Source organism: Lontra canadensis, unplaced genomic scaffold, assembly GCF_010015895.1.
Source record: "Lontra canadensis isolate GAN:19392208 unplaced genomic scaffold, GSC_riverotter_1.0 scaffold32, whole genome shotgun sequence".
NCBI lineage: Eukaryota > Metazoa > Chordata > Mammalia > Carnivora > Mustelidae > Lontra > Lontra canadensis.
The window spans coordinates 17,539,164-17,557,656 of NW_022631026.1; positions in this window are offsets into that span (position 1 = coordinate 17,539,164).

Genomic DNA, 18,493 nt, shown 5'->3' on the forward strand with positions numbered 1-18,493 from the left:
AAACCCTGAAATCTCATAGGTGTGACACAATAGAACCTTGTTATCTCACTCATGGAAAGTTTTGTTAGTGGGAAGATCAGGGGCTTAGTCACACACAGTCAGTGCTGCCAGGTGTAGCCTGCCATCCTCCATGGGATGTCCATTGTCATTCTGAGAACCTACCTCCAGAACATATGAGGGGTGGGGAACATGGACAGTCACAAGGGAGGTGCTCATGGGCCACACCTGGAAGGGGCATATGACTTCCATCCACTTTCCAAGGGCCCCAGCTCTGTCACATAGACCTGCCTGGATGCAAGTAAAGGCTGAGAAATGTTCACGTAGGCTGGGTGGCCACTTCTGGTCACCGTTCTACACTGTGAAAAGGAAACACAAAGCTCATGTAGTCAGCAAGGCTCATCTGCCACAGTTTTGTAGCTGGGATCTAAAACCGAGCTGGGATCTAAATGCCTACATTCCACTGGGCTCCAGAGTTGATCCTGTTTATCATCGTGCGACCTGATCTGGGTTCAGGAGCTGCTGGCCAGGCAGTCACTGTGTTCAGGGGGAACTGGGCATCTGGGCAGGGCGGAGATTGGGAGGGAGGTGGCAGTCAGCTCCCCAGCACCGGCATGAAACAGCCTTTCTCAATCTCCACCACACACCTGTCATAGGATCTGAAATTCCACCATTAGCTTGACTTACTGGTCATGGGGCAACCAAATTTAGGCTTTCCTACAAAGTGGCAGCTACCTCTGGGAAGGGCCAAACTCCAAACCTTCTTTATTTTACAGCTTCACCAAATGACCTTATCAGATGCTTCTCCAAAGGGGAGCCCCAGGTGAGTTCCCATCTAGTGGGAACTGGGGAGTCTAGTGGAAGATAGAGTGAAGGTACCGTGGGTAGGAGAAGTGAGGGATGTTCAAAATCTAGGAGTAAGCTTCATGTGGCCGTAGCCCAGCAAGCAGCCCAGTGTATCTAAGCAGACAGAGCCTTGTGCTGGGGGATGTGATAGTTTTCCAATTTGTCCCCGAATTGCTGAATACTCCTCTCTTCAAGAGGTGGAGGCCAATTCTCCTTCTCTTGAACATGGGCTGAACTTAGTGACTTACTTCTAATGAAAGGAACAAAGCAAAAGTGGTAGTATGTGACCCCAGAGGCCAGGTAATAAAGGACACTGAGGCCTCCTCCTGGTTTTCTCTCACTCTCTCGGACCACCTGGCTCTCAGGAAGCAAGGTGCCACGCTGTGACAATGCTCAAGCAGCCATGGAGAATCTACATGGTGAGTAATGGAGGCCTGGTGCCAACAACCATGGGAGGGAGCCATCTTGGAAGTAAATCCCCAACCCCTACGCAAATTTTCAGATGACTACCCCCCCACCAATACCCTGACTATAATCACGTGAGAAACCCTCAACTAGACCCACCTAACAAAGCTGCTCCTGAATTCCTGGCCTGCAGGAACCATAATATAGTCGATTATTTTTGCTCAAAGCCACTACCTTCTGGGGTGATTTGTTTTACAGCTACGGATAACTAATATGGTATGGGAGAAGAAAGGAAGCCAGTAGAGGCAACACATTTCCACTCATAAGGAACCTTGAATGCCAAAACGCCAGCTTTGGTCTTAATGTATTATGAGGAAGCAAGGAATGTTTCAACATGTGACATAAAGAAACAGGAAAGCATTTATTTGGCCACAGACTAGAAGGAAACTCATGTTCCCAATGTCTCAAGCTGGGAATGTGCCTTTCTATTACCTAGTGGTTCTTGACTAGGAGTGATTTTGCCCCACTGACATTTAACAACACCTTGAGATATTTTGGTTGTCATAGCTATGGGGGTACACTACTAGTATCTAGTAGGGAGAAGAGAACAATGCTGCTAAGCTTACCATAATGCACAGGTCAATCCCCCACAACAAAGATCGATCTAACCCAACTGTCAATAGAGCCAAGATTGAGAAAGCCTGCTCCAGCCTTGCCTCGAAACCACTGTCTCCCTTAAAGTAGCTATAACTCTGGGCCTCTCCAGAGTTAGAATCACCATTTGGACTCTCACACAAGAAGCTTCCCAATTTTGAAGACTCAGAAGAGGAAAATAAAACCTTGGTCAATTAGAAAGACCTACGCCAATTTCTGGAGGTCAGGACACAGCTGTAGGCTTAGGACTAACCTCTTCCACAGGTTCTCAGAGCCAAGAAGTCAGAACAGGATAGATTTACCGTGCTAACAAGTTAACTGGAATCTCTGTGTCTTGACACCAAAAAAGGATGTATTTCTCATTCACAATATAGTCCACTGAAATCATAGGAGTCTCTCTTCCATGCAGTGACTCAACCCCTAAGGCCACACCACCTCTGGTTATTCTATCTATTTGCATTGGTCTTGTGCAATGGCAGGCAGTGGAAAGAGAGAAAAGAAGATCACACAGGAGAGATTCAGTGCAATCCTGGAAATGCCTACATTCCATTGGCCAGAACAAGTCACATGGTCCCATCTAGCTGCAAGAGAGGCTGGGAAATATAGTCCTGCTCTGAGACTGTGAAGATGAGAAAAGTGGACATTGGTCAGCACTAGCAACATCTGTACTCTGTTAAAGCCACTCCCAGTCCTCACCACCAAACCCCACTCAGGACACAGACCTTGTCCAGGCTCATTGGTACAATCCCAAGAGAATCCATCATTAAAGAATGAGGCATTAGAGTGCCTGTGTGTGTCAGTCAGTTAAGCATCTAACTCTTGGTTTTGGCTCACATTGTGATCTCATGGGTCATGAGACTGAGCCCCACATCAGGATCCACACTCAGTCGGGAATCTGCTTAAAGATTCTTTCCCTCTGCCCTCCTGCCAACTTGTGCACATTCTCTAAAATAAACAAATAAATCTTAAAAAAAAAAAAAAAAAAGAATGAGGTATTGCCTGAAGTCATGGCAGGTCGTCATGAAGGAGATGGAAGGTGAGACAGGATTCCTGTCTTTGCCTCCACAGTTAGCTATACAAGGGCCCTCGTTACTCTTGATTCAGGAAAACAATGAAGTGACCTACCCTTGTCAACCCCCAACCATAGTCCAAAATCAATTAAGTTCTGGTTACTGGAAGAACTCTCTTATCATCCATATTTGATTAAAATTTTATATCTCAGTTCTCAATTCCACATGAAGGGGTTTTTTTAACTTTATATATTTTTCCAAAATGAAAAGCAAATCTGAAAGTTACTTCATAATGCAACCTTCTTGAGTTCTTTAAACCCTGAGCACTAGAACATTGTGCAGTTCTTTACAGCCCAGCTCCAAGGAAGGTATCATCTGAGCCCATGTAAAAGCTGAAAGCTTAGGCATTTGATAAAAAGGGTTTAGAGAGTCTCTAAAGGTGAGGGTTAAAGAAAAAAATGGAAATTCAACTGCACACCATTTATATACATTCTTATGAACATATATTTCATTAAAGATTTTTTTTAAAGCCACTTCTATATTCCCAATTTAACATAGTCAAGTGAATACAGCGTTCTCAGGATAAAAATGAAGGTAACTCCATTTGACATGTGTGCCCCAAATGGAATCAACTTACCCCAGCCCATTTCTTCTTAGCCTCTGTTCAGGAAGTTCAAAACCCATTTATTTTTCTCTTTTCCTTCCAGGCCGGAGAAGCCACACTCCTGGCTAGCTGTTGTCCATGTGGGCGTGCTCTGTAATGCTACAGAGCACCCTGGAATGCAGTTGGAATACAAGATGCTACAGGTAATAAAGTTTATCAGAGTGGCTTGTCATTATTTTTGTATCATTATACAATGACTGCAGCTTTAGAAGGTAATAAATCACTGCACAGGTGACAAATTGAGAAACGAAGAAGGGCAGATATTCTCACAGATAAAGCAACTGCTGTCACTAACGAGATGTGGTGACTTGGTGCTCTACCTTTTAAAAAATGTCCTGTGGTACTGCAAGGTGTCAGTGGGAAAGCCATCCACATCTCAAAGCATGCCAAGTCCACTGCCAAGACCACAAAGGAGCTTGAAATTCCAATAGCTCTAAAAATTAGTGTCCCAATTCACTCCTTGCTGGCCCATAGGGAACATGATAACACCAGTAACCAAGCTCCTGTAAGTAAACTTCATGGGCTCGGCTTTAAATGCCAAGAAAGCCCATTTTTCATCCATCCTGACTCAGGGATGTCTCCAAAGAAGCTTGTGTCACCCGTGTACATCCTGTGTGTGTTTGCACACATGTGTGTCCTGAGGTGCCTAAATCCTAAACTGTCTCTGCCTTGTTCTTTCTTTTTTTTTTAATTTTATTTTTTATAAACATATTTCCCCCCCCCCAGGGGTACAGGTCTGTGAATCTCCAGGTTTACACACTTCACAGCACTCACCATAGCACATACCCTCCCCAATGTCCATAATCCCAACCCCCCTCCCCCCAGCAACCCTCAGTTTGTTTTGTGAGATTAAGAGTCACTTATGGTTTGTCTCCCTCCCAATCCCAACTTGTTTCATTTACTCTTCTCCTACCCGCTTAACCCCCCATGTTGCATCTCCTCTCCCTCATATCAGGGAGATCATATGATAGTTGTCTTTCTCCGCTTGACTTATTTCGCTAAGCATGATACCCTCTAGTTCCATCCACGTCGTCGCAAATGGCAAGATTTCATTTCTTTTGATGGCTGCATAGTATTCCATTGTATATATATACCACATCTTCTTTATCCATTCGTCTGTTGATGGACATCTAGGTTCTTTCCATAGTTTGGCTATTGTAGACATTGCTGCTATAAACATTCGGGTGCACGTGCCCCTTCGGATCACTACGTTTGTATCTTTAGGGTAAATACCCAGCAGTGCAATTGCTGGGTCATAGGGTAGTTCTATTTTCAACATTTTGAGAAACCTCCATGCTGTTTTCCAGAGTGGTTGCACCAGCTTGCATTCCCACCAACAGTGTAGGAGGGTTCCCCTTTCTCCGCATCCTCGCCAGCATCTGTCATTTCCGGACTTGTTAATTTTAGCCATTCTGACTGGTGTGAGGTGGTATCTCATTGTGGTTTTGATTTGTATTTCCCTGATGCTGAGTGATATGGAGCACTTTTTCATGTGTCTGTTGGCCATCTGGATGTCTTCTTTGCAGAAATGTCTGTTCATGTCTTTTGCCCATTTCTTGATTGGATTATTTGTTCTTTGGGTATTGAGTTTGCTAAGTTCTTTATAGATTCTGGACACTAGCCCTTTATCTGATATGTCGTTTGCAAATATCTTCTCCCATTCTGTCAGTTGTCTTTTGGTTTTGTGAACTGTTTCCTTTGCTGTGCAAAAGCTTTTGACCTTGATAAAATCCCAATAGTTCATTTTTGCCCTTGCTTCCCTTGCCTTTGGCGATGTTCCTAGGAAGATGTTGCTGCAGCTGAGGTCAAAGAGGTTGCTGCCTGTGTTCTCCTCAAGGATGTTGATGGATTCCTTTCTCACATTGAGGTCCTTCATCCATTTTGAGTCTATTTTCGTGTGTGGTGTAAGAAAATGATCCAATTTCATTTTTCTGCACGTGGCTGTCCAATTTTCCCAACACCATTTATTGAAGAGGCTGTCTTTTTTCCATTGGACATTCTTTCCTGCTTTGTCGAAGATGAGTTGACCATAGAGTTGAGGGTCTATTTCTGGGCTCTCTATTCTGTTCCATTGATCTATGTGTCTGTTTTTGTGCCAGTACCATGCTGTCTTGATGATGACAGCTTTGTAATAGAGCTTGAAGTCCGGAATTGTGATGCCACCAACTTTGGCTTTCTTTTTCAATAGTCCTTTGGCTATTCGCGGTCTTTTCTGGTTCCATATAAATTTTAGGATTATTTATTCCATTTCTTTGAAAAAAATGGATGGTACTTTGATAGAAATTGCATTAAATGTGTAGATTGCTTTAGGTAGCATAGACATTTTCACAATATTTATTCTTCCAATCCAGGAGCATGGAACATTTTTCCATTTCTTTGTGTCTTCCTCAATTTCTTTCATGAGTACTTTATAGTTTTCTGTGTATAGATTCTTAGTCTCTTTGGTTAGGTTTATTCCTAGGTATCTTATAGTTTTGGGTGCAATTGTAAATGGGATGGACTCCTTAATTTCTCTTCTGTCTTGTTGTTGGTGTAGAGAAATGCGACTGATTTCTGTGCATTGATTTTATATCCTGACACTTTACTGAATTCCTGTACAAGTTCTAGCAGTTTTGGAGTGGAGTCCTTTGGCTTTTCCACATATAGTATCATATCATCTGCGACGAGTGATAGTTTGACTTCTTCTTTGCCAATTTGGATGCCTTTAATTTCTTTTTGTTGTCTGATGGCTGAGGCTAGGACTTCTAGTACTATGTTGAATAGCAGTGGTGATAACAGACATCCCTGCCGTGTTCCTGACCTTAGCGGAAAAGCTTTCAGTTTTTCTCCATTGAGAATGATATTTACGATGGGTTTTTCATAGATGGCTTTGATAATATTGAGGTATGTGCCCTCTATCCCTACACTTTGAAGAGTTTTGATCAGGAAGGGATGCTGTACTTTGTCAAATGCTTTTTCAGCATCTATGGAGAGTATCATATGGTTCTTGTTCTTTCTTTTATTAATGTGTTGCATCACATTGATTGATTTGCGGATGTTGAACCAACCTTGCAGCCCTGGAATAAATCCCACTTGGTCGTGGTGAATAATCCTTTTAATGTACTGTTGAATCCTATTGGCTAGTATTTTGGTGAGAATTTTTGCATCTGTGTTCATCAAGGATATTGGTCTGTAGTTCTCTTTTTTGATGGGATCCTTGTCTGGTTTGGGGATCAAGGTGATGCTGGCCTCATAAAATGAGTTTGGAAGTTTTCCTTCCATTTCTATTTTTTGGAACAGTCTCAGGAGAATAGGAATTAGTTCTTCTTTAAATGTTTGGTAGAATTCCCCCGGGAAGCCGTCTGGCCCTGGGCTTTTGTTTGTTTGGCGATTTTTGATGACTGTTTCAATCTCCTTACTGGTTATGGGTCTGTTCAGGCTTTCTATTTCTCCCTGGTTCAGTTGTGGTAGTTTATATGTCTCTAGGAATGCATCCATTTCTTCCAGATTGTCAAATTTGTTGGCATAGAGTTGCTCATAATATGTTCTTATAATTGTCTGTATTTCTTGGGTGTTAGTTGTGATCTCTCCTCTTTCATTCATGATTTTATTTATTTGGGTCCTTTCTCTTTTCTTTTTGATAAGTCTGGCCAGGGGTTTATCAGTCTTATTAATTCTTTCAAAGAACCAGCTCCTAGTTTCGTTGATTTGTTCTATTGTTTTTTTGGTTTCTATTTCATTGATTTCTGCTCTGATCTTTATGATTTCTCTTCTCCTGCTGGGTTTAGGGTTTCTTTCTTGTTCTTTCTCCAGCTCCTTTAGGTGTAGGGTTAGGTTGTGTACCTGAGACCTTTCTTGTTTCTTGAGAAAGGCTTGTACTGCTATATATTTTCCTCTCAGGACTGCCTTTGTTGTGTCCCACAGATTTTGAACTGTTGTATTTTCATTATCATTTGTTTCCATGAATTTTTTCAATTCTTCTTTAATTTCCTGGTTGACCCATTCATTCTGTAGAAGGATGCTGTTTAGTCGCCATGTATTTGGGTTCTTTCCAAATTTCCTCTTGCGATTGAGTTCTAGCTTCAGAGCATTGTGGTCTGAAAATATGCAGGGAATGATCCCAATCTTTTGATACCGGTTGAGACCTGATTTAGAACCAAGGATGTGATCTATTCTGGAGAATGTTCCATGTGCACGAGAGAAGAATGTGTATTCTATTGCTTTGGGATGAAATATTCTGAATATATCTGTGATGTCCATCTGGTCCAGTGTGTCATTTAAGGCCTTTATTTCCTTGTTGATCTTTTGCTTGGATGATCTGTCCATTTCAGTGAGGGGAGTGTTAAAGTCCCCCACTATTATTGTATTATTGTTGATGTGTTTCTTTGATTTTGTTATTAATTGGTTTATATAGTTGGCTGCTCCCACGTTAGGGGCATAGATATTTACAATTGTTAGATCTTCTTGTTGGACAGATCCTTTGAGTATGATATAGTGTCCTTCTTCATCTCTTATTATAGTCTTTGGTTTAAAATCTAATTGATCTGATATAAGGATTGCCACTCCTGCTTTCTTCTGATGTCCATTAGCATGGTAAATTCTTTTCCACCCCCTCACTTTAAATCTGAAGTTGTCTTCGGGTTTAAAATGAGTTTCTTGTAGGCAACATATAGATGGGTTTTGTTTTTTTATCCATTCTGATACCCTGTGTCTTTTGATTGGGGCATTTAGCCCATTAACATTCAGGGTAACTATTGAGAGATATAAATTTAGTGCCATTGTATTGCCTGTAAGGTGACTGTTATTGTATATTGTTTCTGTTCCTTTCTGATCTACTACTTTTAGGCTCTCTCTTTGCTTAGAGGACCCCTTTCAATATTTCCTGTAGAGCTGGCTTGGTGTTTGCAAATTCTTTCAGTTTTTGTTTGTCCTGGAAGCTTTTAATATCTTCTTCTATTTTCAATGATAGCCTAGCTGGATATAGTATTCTTGGCTGCATGTTTTTCTCATTTAGTACTCTGAATATATCATGCCAGCTCTTTCTGGCCTGCCAGGTCTCTGTGGATAAGTCTGCTGCCAATCTAATATTTTTACCATTGTATGTTACAGACTTCTTCTCCCGGGCTGCTTTCAGGATTTTCTCTTTGTCACTAAGACTTGTAAATTTGACTATTAGGTGACGGGGTGTGGACCTATTCTTATTGATTTTGAGTAGGGTTCTCTGAACCTCCTGGATTTTAATGCTTGTTCCCTTTGCCATATTGGGGAAATTCTCTCCAATAATTCTCTCCAATATACCTTCTGCTCCCCTCTCTCTTTCTTCTTCTTCTGGAATCCCAATTATTCTAATGTTGTTTCGTCTTATGGTGTCACTTATCTCTCAAATTCTGCCCTCGTGGTCCAGTAGTTGTTTGTCCCTCTTTTGCTCAGCTTCTTTATTCTCTGTCATTTGGTCTTCTATATCGCTAATTCTTTCTTCTGCCTCATTTATCCTAGCAGTGAGAGCCTCCATTTTTGATTGCACCTCATTAATAGCTTTTTTGATTTCAACTTGATTAGATTTTAGTTCTTTTATTTCTCCAGAAAGGGCTTTTATACCTCCCGAGAGGGTTTCTCTAATATCTTCCATGCCTTTTTCGAGCCCAGCTAGAACCTTGAGAATCATCATTCTGAACTCTAGATCTGACATATTACCAATGTCTGTATTGATTAGGTCCCTAGCCTTTGGTACTGCCTTTTGTTCTTTTTTTTTTGTGGTGAATTTTTCCGCCTTGTCATTTTGTCCAGATAAGAGTATATGAAGGAGTAAGTAAAATACTAAAAGGGTGGCAACAACCCCAGGAAAATATGCTTTAGCCAAATCAGAAGAGATCCCAAATCATGAGGGGGGAGGAAGGGGATAAAAAGAGGTTCAGAAAGAAAAAAAAGAAAAGAAAAGAAAAAAGAAAAAAGAAACAAATAAAAAAAGAAAACCAATAATGAAAAAAATATAAAAAGGAAAAAAATATATATATATTAGATAAACTAGTTAAAAAACGTTAAAAAAGAAAAGGGTAAAAGTTAAAAATATTTAGCAGAAGAAGAGAAAAAAAATTGAAAAAGAAAAAAAAATTAAATTAACTGCAAGGCTAAAGAATCATGGGGAGAAAGCCATGAGTTCCGTGCTTTGCTTTCTCCTCCTCTGGAATTCCCCTGCTCTCCTTGGTATTGAAACTGCACTCCTCGTAAGTGAACTTGGTCCTGGCTGGGTTTCTTGTTGATCTTCTGGGGGAGGGGCCTGTTGTAGTGATTCTCAAGTGTCTTTGCCCCAGGCGGAGTCGCACCGCCCTTACCAGGGGCCGGGCTGAGTAATCCGCTCGGGTTTGCTTTCGGGAGCTTTTGTTCCCTGAGCGCTTTCCGTAGAGTCCGGAGGACGGGAATGAAGATGGCGGCCTCCCAGTCTCCAGCCCGGAGGAGCCGAGAGCTCGGGGTCCCACTCCTCAGTGCGCCCTCAGAGAACAGCGCCCAATTACTCCCGTCTGCCTGGCCTCTGGCCGCGCTCCGAGCTCACCGAGCCTGTGACCGGTTCAAGGTAACCCCGAGCTGAGAGCTCACTCCTCGGCTCCATCTCTGTAGCCGGCTTTCCCGTTCTAACACCTGCAAGCTCTGCGACACTCAGACACCCCGATCCTTCTGTGACCCTGCAGGACCTGAGGCCACACTGGCCCCGCGTAGGCTTCACCCCGGTTAAGCCTCTGGAGCGATGTCCCTCAGCGGAACAGACTTTTAAAAGTCCTGATTTTGTGCTCCGTTGCTCCGCCACTTGCCGGGAGCCAGCCCCTCCCCCCGGGGTCTATCTTCCCGTCCCTTTGGATTCACTTCTCCGCCAGTCCTACCTTTCAGAAAGTGGTTGATTTTCTGTTTCTAGAATTGCTGTTCTTCTTCTCTTCGATCTCCCGTTGGATTTGTAGGTGTTTGCAATCTTTAGATAAGCTATCTAGCTGATCTCCCGCAACTCGGAAGTAGTCTCAGCTGCTACTTCTCCGCCATCTTGACTCCTCCCCCCTGCCTTGTTCTTAATACACTAAGTTTTGTCCTGTTTTTTTACACTTAGGTAATGAAAATTAGCAGAGCATATTCTCTGCAGACTATAAAAATTAGATCTCCAGACTAAAGTCAAGCAGGAGAGGTCTGAGTCCAGGAAACAATTATGAAGACTATGAGGGGTTTGAGGAAGAACCGGTTCTACTCCACTCTGATGCTGGGGGCTGTGCTAGTCGAGATGCCACAGACTCTCTCCAAATTTACCAGTGGGTTCCCTAGAGTACAGGAAACTGCCTCAAGCTAGAAAGAACCTCTTCCAGAAAGGGAAGCCATGTATCTGGGACCAAACTACCGCACTAAATAAGAATGCATGAGTAAGTCAGGTGCCTGGCAGTGGAAAATTCTGGGTTAGGGAATTATGCTCCAGAGAAGTGGATCTCAAAATGTGGCCCCCAGACCAAGGGCATCAGAATCACTTCAGAGTAATAGAAATCCAAATTTTGGGGGGCCTACCTCAGATCTAATAAGTCAGAAACCCTAAACTATTAATCAGAGACTACTAAATCAGAAAAGATTCCCAGGCTCATGCACTTCTCTGAAGCACTGGGTCTGCCTATTTTTATGAATTTTCCTTTTAGGCAAGACTGCCACATCTGGACGTACAAGGTGGGTACTACAAAAATTCTCCCCAACCAGGAGATAATTAGGAGGTTAAAATATAGATCATGCTTGCTCCTAAGTCATTAGTTTAATATGCTACATATGCCCTGAAAGTGTGTGGGTTTTTTCCTAACAAATGCAAAGACATCATACAGGCTGTCATCTTTATCCCTTTATTCAAAGAGATCTCAACCTTCAGGATGAAAGAAAATGAGCAGCAGGTAGAAATCAGAACCTTACACTTCCGGTTGAATGGATCAGCAACTCAGCCAAAACTGGTGACTCTGTTCCATCTAGTGACTTCAACTCATTTGAGCCAGGATCTTATGGTCAATCTCAACTGAAACTAAAATGAATTGCAAGACAAAACTCTGATGCTCATGGCCTACATGGCATTCTCCAACCTGCACCCATCCTACAATGAGGGTTCTCCAAGTACTGAAGGAATGTTGGGCCCCCAGCTAAGTCCAACACCAGGAAACCACCCCAGATGATAATGAGGCCATGTGGTTCCCAAGGAAGAGGTCCTTCCTCACCTGGGGAAAGGCAACAGGATATATTTTATAAGCCTCAGTGACTTTCAATATAAAGCATCTATCCTTTCATCCACAAAACTTCCCAAGGTCCTATTATCTCCCAGGAAGGCATGGTCTCCTCTCCAAATTAAACAAGGTAAGTTCAGTGGAAAGTGTTCTATTCTTCCCTCTGCCATCCACACTTCCAGTAAAAAGGTCATTGGGAGGTGGCCCAGTTCGAGCCTGCTCACCGCTATGACTCCATTCCATTTTCTCATTGAGAAAACCCCATCATAGTAGGGGGATTGGAGTGGGGAGTTACTTCCCATTGTTCACCACATGCAGAAAAATGATCATTTTTGAATGTTACATGCTGGGTAATCAATTCCAATCCCCTGGAGATTTCCGGGGTCTGCTAAGCACATTTATTCTCCTGTTTCTATTCTATTCCTTTGATTTGCACAACTTGAACATACTGCCATCATTTTGAAGGAGGAGAGAGAAGAGGAAATGAGAAAGCAAGGGCAGAAGAGGCAGGAGGGAAGGAGGGAGAGGGAGCTTGATCCTGTCATTCTCCAGCTAGAAATTCCCCTTTGTCTATAGGACACAATACCTATGTCCTCCATTCAAGACCTTAACAGCCTAACCCTGGAACTTGCCTGTGCATGTCTGTGCTGAGTTTTCAAGGTTAAATGTAATGACAATGATAATATAACAATATCTTCATTATCATCAGAGCTGGGCTGGTCTAGATGAAACATAGCAGCGTGCCTGACACTTAGATTGAAGACTCACAATAATCATATGAGGTTAGTCACTATTATTATCACTATTTCATTAGCTATTAAGTAGGAAATCTGGGATTGGGTCCCGGCAATCCTAATCACTGTTAAATGTTAAACTTTTCCTGACATGAAACTCCCAGGCCCTTTTGGGTCCTGGGCTCCTTGCACACCTCAAAGTGTTAGACTAGATGGAGCCACAATTCAGGAATGAAATTCCGTCCCTGAGTCATGACTATTTGCCCCTTTTTCAGCCTCAGCTCAGGGGAGACTTGTATGTACAGAAACTGGATATAAAATAATCAAGAGATATAATCTCTTGTCCCAAGAACCTCCTGAATCTTGGCACCTAACACAAGGTTTTACAAAGTAATTGCTCAGTAAATATTTGGTAAATGAACATCTTCTCAGAATCATCTTTAGTAAACTTCTGCACAATTATATAGCAGACAATGTGTACTAGATGATTTCTTAACTGTTACCTCATCTAAGCCTCACAGGATCTCAGAGAAGTATTTGTGCCCCTGTTTTCAGATGAGGACCCTGGAGCTTAGAAAGAGAAATGGTTTCTGTCTTGCCTGGAGCTTGTGACAATCTGCAGATTCGTATGGGAGTAAACAGGAGTCTGTGAAAAGCAGGAGCCACTTAGGGAAGCCAGACTCTCAGCCAAAGCAAATCTGACTACTTTATATCACCACCAACTCATGTCTTTCCCCCATTACCCACAGTTTTACCTCACTACTGAATTCCATTCCCCACACAGAAACAGCTGAAATGGAAACATCTCCAGGAGCTTTATAAGATGCTCTGGTAACACTGCTGCATAACAAATCCCCCCCAAACTTAAAGGCTTAAAATAACAATTTTCTTTCCTGACCATTTTGTGGGTCAGGAATTTGGGAAGGGTTTGTCTGAGGGGTTCTTACTTATGGCCTCTCAGGATGTTCAAGTTTGGGGTTGTAGAGAGATGTCAGCTGGGGCTATGACATGTAAAGATTTGACTGGACTAGATGTCCAAGATGGTACACTCATGGGGCGTAGTTGATGCTGGCTATTGGCTGGCAGCTCAGCTGGGGTGCAGACTGGAACCCCTTCATGTGACCTCTCCATCATGGTGGCTCCTGGATGGTAAGACTTACATGGGCACCTGGCTTTTCCCTGAGCAAACATCTGGAGAGAACTAGGCAGAAGCACCATGGCCCTTTTGATCTAGCCTTGAAAGTCACCAGACTTACTTCCACCACATTCTTTTAGTTAACCAGCCTCATGCCCACCCAGATCCAAGAGAAGACCATCTCTCTAGGAAGGAACATCAAAGAATTTTCAGCCATTTTTTTAACACCATACAAGGCTATTGACATTCACCCCAGGAAAAATTTAAGTCAGCTTGATTCCTTTGTGGGAAAGTCAGTCTCCAAGAATGGCCATCATTGACTCCTTCCCCCGCTGTTACACTCATGTCACCTCACTCATCAAAGGTACTACTCTTTCCCCTCCCCTTGAATCTGGGCCAGCTCTATCAATACAGCATGTGGTAAAGTGGCTCTCCGGTAATTGGTCTAGTCTTTCAAAGAGCCAGCAGCTTCCACTTCCTCCAGGGGAAGTTGAATACCATGTAGGATATCAAAATACTCTCTGAGTCCACCATGCTGTGAAGAAGCCTAAGCTGGGCTCATGAAAAAGCCACATGGAGGAAAACCAAAGAACCGACTGGCAGCCAGGAGCAGAACCCCCAACATATGATTCCACTGAGCTGCCCCAACCAGCCCCTGGCCACGTGAGCCTTTCCAGTGAAAATCAGACATCATGGATCACACACACACCGTCATCTACCCCCATATGTTCTCTCCAAATTCCTGACCCACAGAAGGATGAGCAGATAAAATGATGATTGTTTTAAGACAGTTCATTGAGCATCCTTAACCACTTCCCAAGACTAGCCACAAGGTGGTTTTAAAGGAGGAGAGCAGAAAGGTATGGTGTTCAAAGGGCTGACATAGGGTGTGGAGTTGTCACACTGGATGAGGCAGGAGCTCGCTGAAGGTGCAGAAGGGAACGTGGGAGGAAGTCAAGGACATGCATACCTGTTTCAAAGTTTTGCCCCCAAAAATAAGGGGAAAAGGACTCTCTTCCTTCCTTAACTTCTATATCATCTCCATTGGCCCACCTCCCAGAACATGAGGAGGTCAGAATATTATGTATTAAACTGAATTTTTAATCTATTTTATTTTTACTTGTGAAATATTTCAAACATACTGGAAAAAAAAATAATTTAACAAATGCCCTTGCACTTACCACCCAGCATTTAAATAGACTTTTGAGGAGCAATCAAGAATCATAATCAGTTTTTAGAGAATTGTATTTACAGGAAAATATGTTTTACATTCTAGAAAAAACTGACTTGGGGATGAATTCTTGAGATACACCTGGCAATCAGCAGTGGGTTTGAGTATCAGCCTCCCAAGGACCTCAAGGTCTGGCACACTCCCAAACCAGGCCAGTGATTTCTGGTTTCCAGAGCAGTTACACAAATAAAGGCCCCCAGCAGAGAACTCACCCAGAAATATTCTCGCCAAGCCACCTAAGCTGCACCATTAGCCTCCCATAACTACTATTCCATCTTACCCATAAAATGTGCCTGTGCTGTGTGCCATCCCTGAGATAGCTAATAGCCAACCAATTTGATGGACACCCCAGACCTTTTACTAATGGCTAAGTCTATCACTTTCCCAAGGTTAGATGTTTGCAAGTTAATAGGTACGTTCTAGAGCTAGTGCAGTGCACCTGCAGCAGAAGTGTCCTTACAATAGAGGTTGTGGGGTGCACTGGCACCTTCCGTTTGTATCTCCAGATCTGCTTTCCACATCCCTCTCCCTGGGAGGCTGGTCTATATGGATTCTCTGAGGGACTCCCCTGCTTCTAGCTTTCTATTGGGATCAATCAATAGGGGAGCATCCACAGGAGATGAGAAAAAAGAAGAAAGTTCGGTCCAGGTATTTCTCTTTCTGGATTCCTCCCCCATGGGGTTACCACAGGCCGTTCCCAACCGAAGCCTAAATTTTTGTTCAACAGCCAGTCCACACAGCCCTCCCTCTCCTGGGTTCCAGAAACCGCTCTCTACCCTCACTGTTCCAGGCATAGGAGAGGCGAGGAGCCCTGCTCTTGTTGTCTTGGGAATCTGCATCATCCCTGTGGGTTCCCCTTCATCCTGGCTGCACCTTTGCACAGAGTCTGTAAAGGCCCCTCAAACTGCCCAACTTGAGTGTGCCATTCAATTTTGCTGGGACAGTAACAGAACAGGAGGGAAGTGAAACCACTCGGCACCTCTCAAATCTTGCCATGTCCCCACTCTTGGATAGGTGACCAGCCGGGAGCCACAGGAAAAGTAGCCCTGCCCCATGCCTGGTCAGGGAGAGACAGTCCTGTGCCTTTCTCAGCTCCAGGGCCCTGAAGCCTCTGCCCAGGGCTGTCTCAGGTATATCATGAGCACAGGGCTGACAGGAAGAACACCTCCACACTCCCGCCAAATGAAGTCACCCCAAATTCAGAGCAGCTCTCCTATGCTTTATGCTTCTTCATAAAAGGATAGGACGTGTTATAAGCAAAATAGGCTTGCTAAATATAGTCTATTCAGCCTGGGGAAGACTAAATTATTCATAACCAGACCAGGATATACAATGCACGCTAAACACAAATCCATTTTTGATTCTGGTATTTTTTTTCTGGGGCCTGTGTATTCAGCGCCCCTACATTGATCTGTAACCGCCCCCCTGATGCCAGCATTTGCTCAGGATGAAGTTCTCAGCATCGGGGCCAATTACCAACCTGTGAATAGCCCCAGTCTCGCCCTCTGCAGGACAGCAGTGACCACAAGGTCATCGATTGTCCATCCTGTGCAACGCAGTCCTGGAGGCATGTGCATCTCGTGAAAGGATCATCAGCTCCCACAGAGCCCCAAGGATAAACAAGCCCAAAAAAAAAGACATCATCGAAGCCAGGACAGCTCAGCATCCATCGTACCATGAAAGGCAAGATGGGACAGTATGTCAGTGACAGTTAAAGCCACTAAGTCCTCGATATGATCAATGCCTGGGAAACAATGCACAAGCCCCCCACCACTCCACGCCCCAGAATGGAGGTCCTCAGACTGGGCTCATGCATTTCAAATTCTTTTCAATCCAAGTTCTCTTTACCTAGAAGCTGCTGCTTAGATTTTTTTTTTTTTTTTTTTTTTTTTTTAGTGTGAGACTCATTGTTGGAAATACAGACATCTCTGAGAAATTCTTCATTTCACTGCTAGTGTTTTCCAAAGAAGACAAAGCAGAACCATGAAATAAAACAAAGATCTCGGCTATTCTCTTCTTTCTGAATGTCACTTCAGGAGCTCAGGACTTAGGCAACTGACGATGTCCTACAGGCTTTTTTGGCCCTGATGTTCAGAATATTCCATGAGAAAGTGGGGGAGCATACGGTGCAACGAGTTATAATGGAGGGAGCCCTAGATAATAATCTGCCAAAACATGGCATTTCTGTTCTCATAGATGAGAGAAATCTATCACAAATAGATTATCTCAGTACTAAAATGGATACAAAGTTTACGAGCAATAGCTCAAAAGAGGTTTTATCCGACAACAGAACCCGCTGTTCAGTGAGGTCGGTAATGTGCATATTCCCAGGTGCCCGACCATAACTTCATGCCCTTGAGATGAGGGAGACTTCTACTTCCTAGACCTGGTAACAGGATGAACAGATTCAAAAGACAAACCTTTTGCTGCTTGGCTCCCGCGAGTGAGCCAGCACTCATTGGAGGAGCAGCCCTTGGCCTCCCAGAACCTGAGGTCAGAGAGATGTCACAGGATGAGGAGCAGTAAGCAATGGCCAGATTCAGCCCACCTTGTCTCTCCCGACAATGCAGCTTCTACTAATAGCCTCGGAGATGGGCCCAAACTTCAGGCTGTGTGTCGTCTTGCAAATTATGGCCTGTTTCCTTTCCAATGTGAGAAGAGTGTGCTTTATCGACCGAAGAAAAGAGCCTGTTATCACAGATTCTGCAGGACTCGTGGAGCAACCAACCCTCCCGGAAGCGAGTAAACATTCTGGTCCATTGCCTGCATCACTGGATGAAGGGTTCCCTGCAAATTCAAACCAGCAGAACTAGTCCCATCCAAAGAGGAAGTGTTGAGAGGCACGACACACGTGGGAGAGTGGCCTGGGCCTGAACCCCAGCTAACCTGGCTTGTCAGCAGGGGCCTTGGCCAAGGCACCTAACCTTTCTGCAACTAGACAAGAATCAACACCTACCTTGTCTATGGCCTGGGAAGGTTGTGGAAGAATATATGAGAAAGCATTTTGTAAACACTAACGCGCACACAGCTCTGGGAGAGAATTAGCACCGTCAACCAGGAATCCATCACCGCCTTAAAACTTCAACAGGCCCGTATGATATTCCTTAAACAAGGAGTTCTCAAAGTGCAGTCCCCTCACCTTGTTAATAACGCAAATTATCAAGACCGAGACCCACTGAATCAGAAATCCTGGTTGGGGAAGAGGAGGAAGGTGGAGAAATCAGGGCTTAACCAGCTCTGCAGCTGATTCTGGTCAAGTGTGAGAGCCACTGCCCAAAGAAATTTGTGACTTGTCTGAAGCAGGTGTGTCTCCATCCCAAGATGAGTGTTACTGCCTGGCTTAGCACACTGACCCTCTTCTGCTGGGACAGAGGAGGTGAGTGAGATCCAGGGAAGAGAAGGGCCCATTTGCTTTCCCAGCCTTGGGGGGAATTCACGCTAAATGGAGCAAGAACAGCATCCATACACAACTGGCAAATGATCAAAAATCCCCAGACTATGTGACCCACTTGCCTTGCAGAGACTGGCACTGCTACAGGGGTGGGAGGGAATGGGGAGGGAAGCAATGAGTCTCCAGGGATACTAGCTGGCTGTGAAAAGGCATGAGATGAGG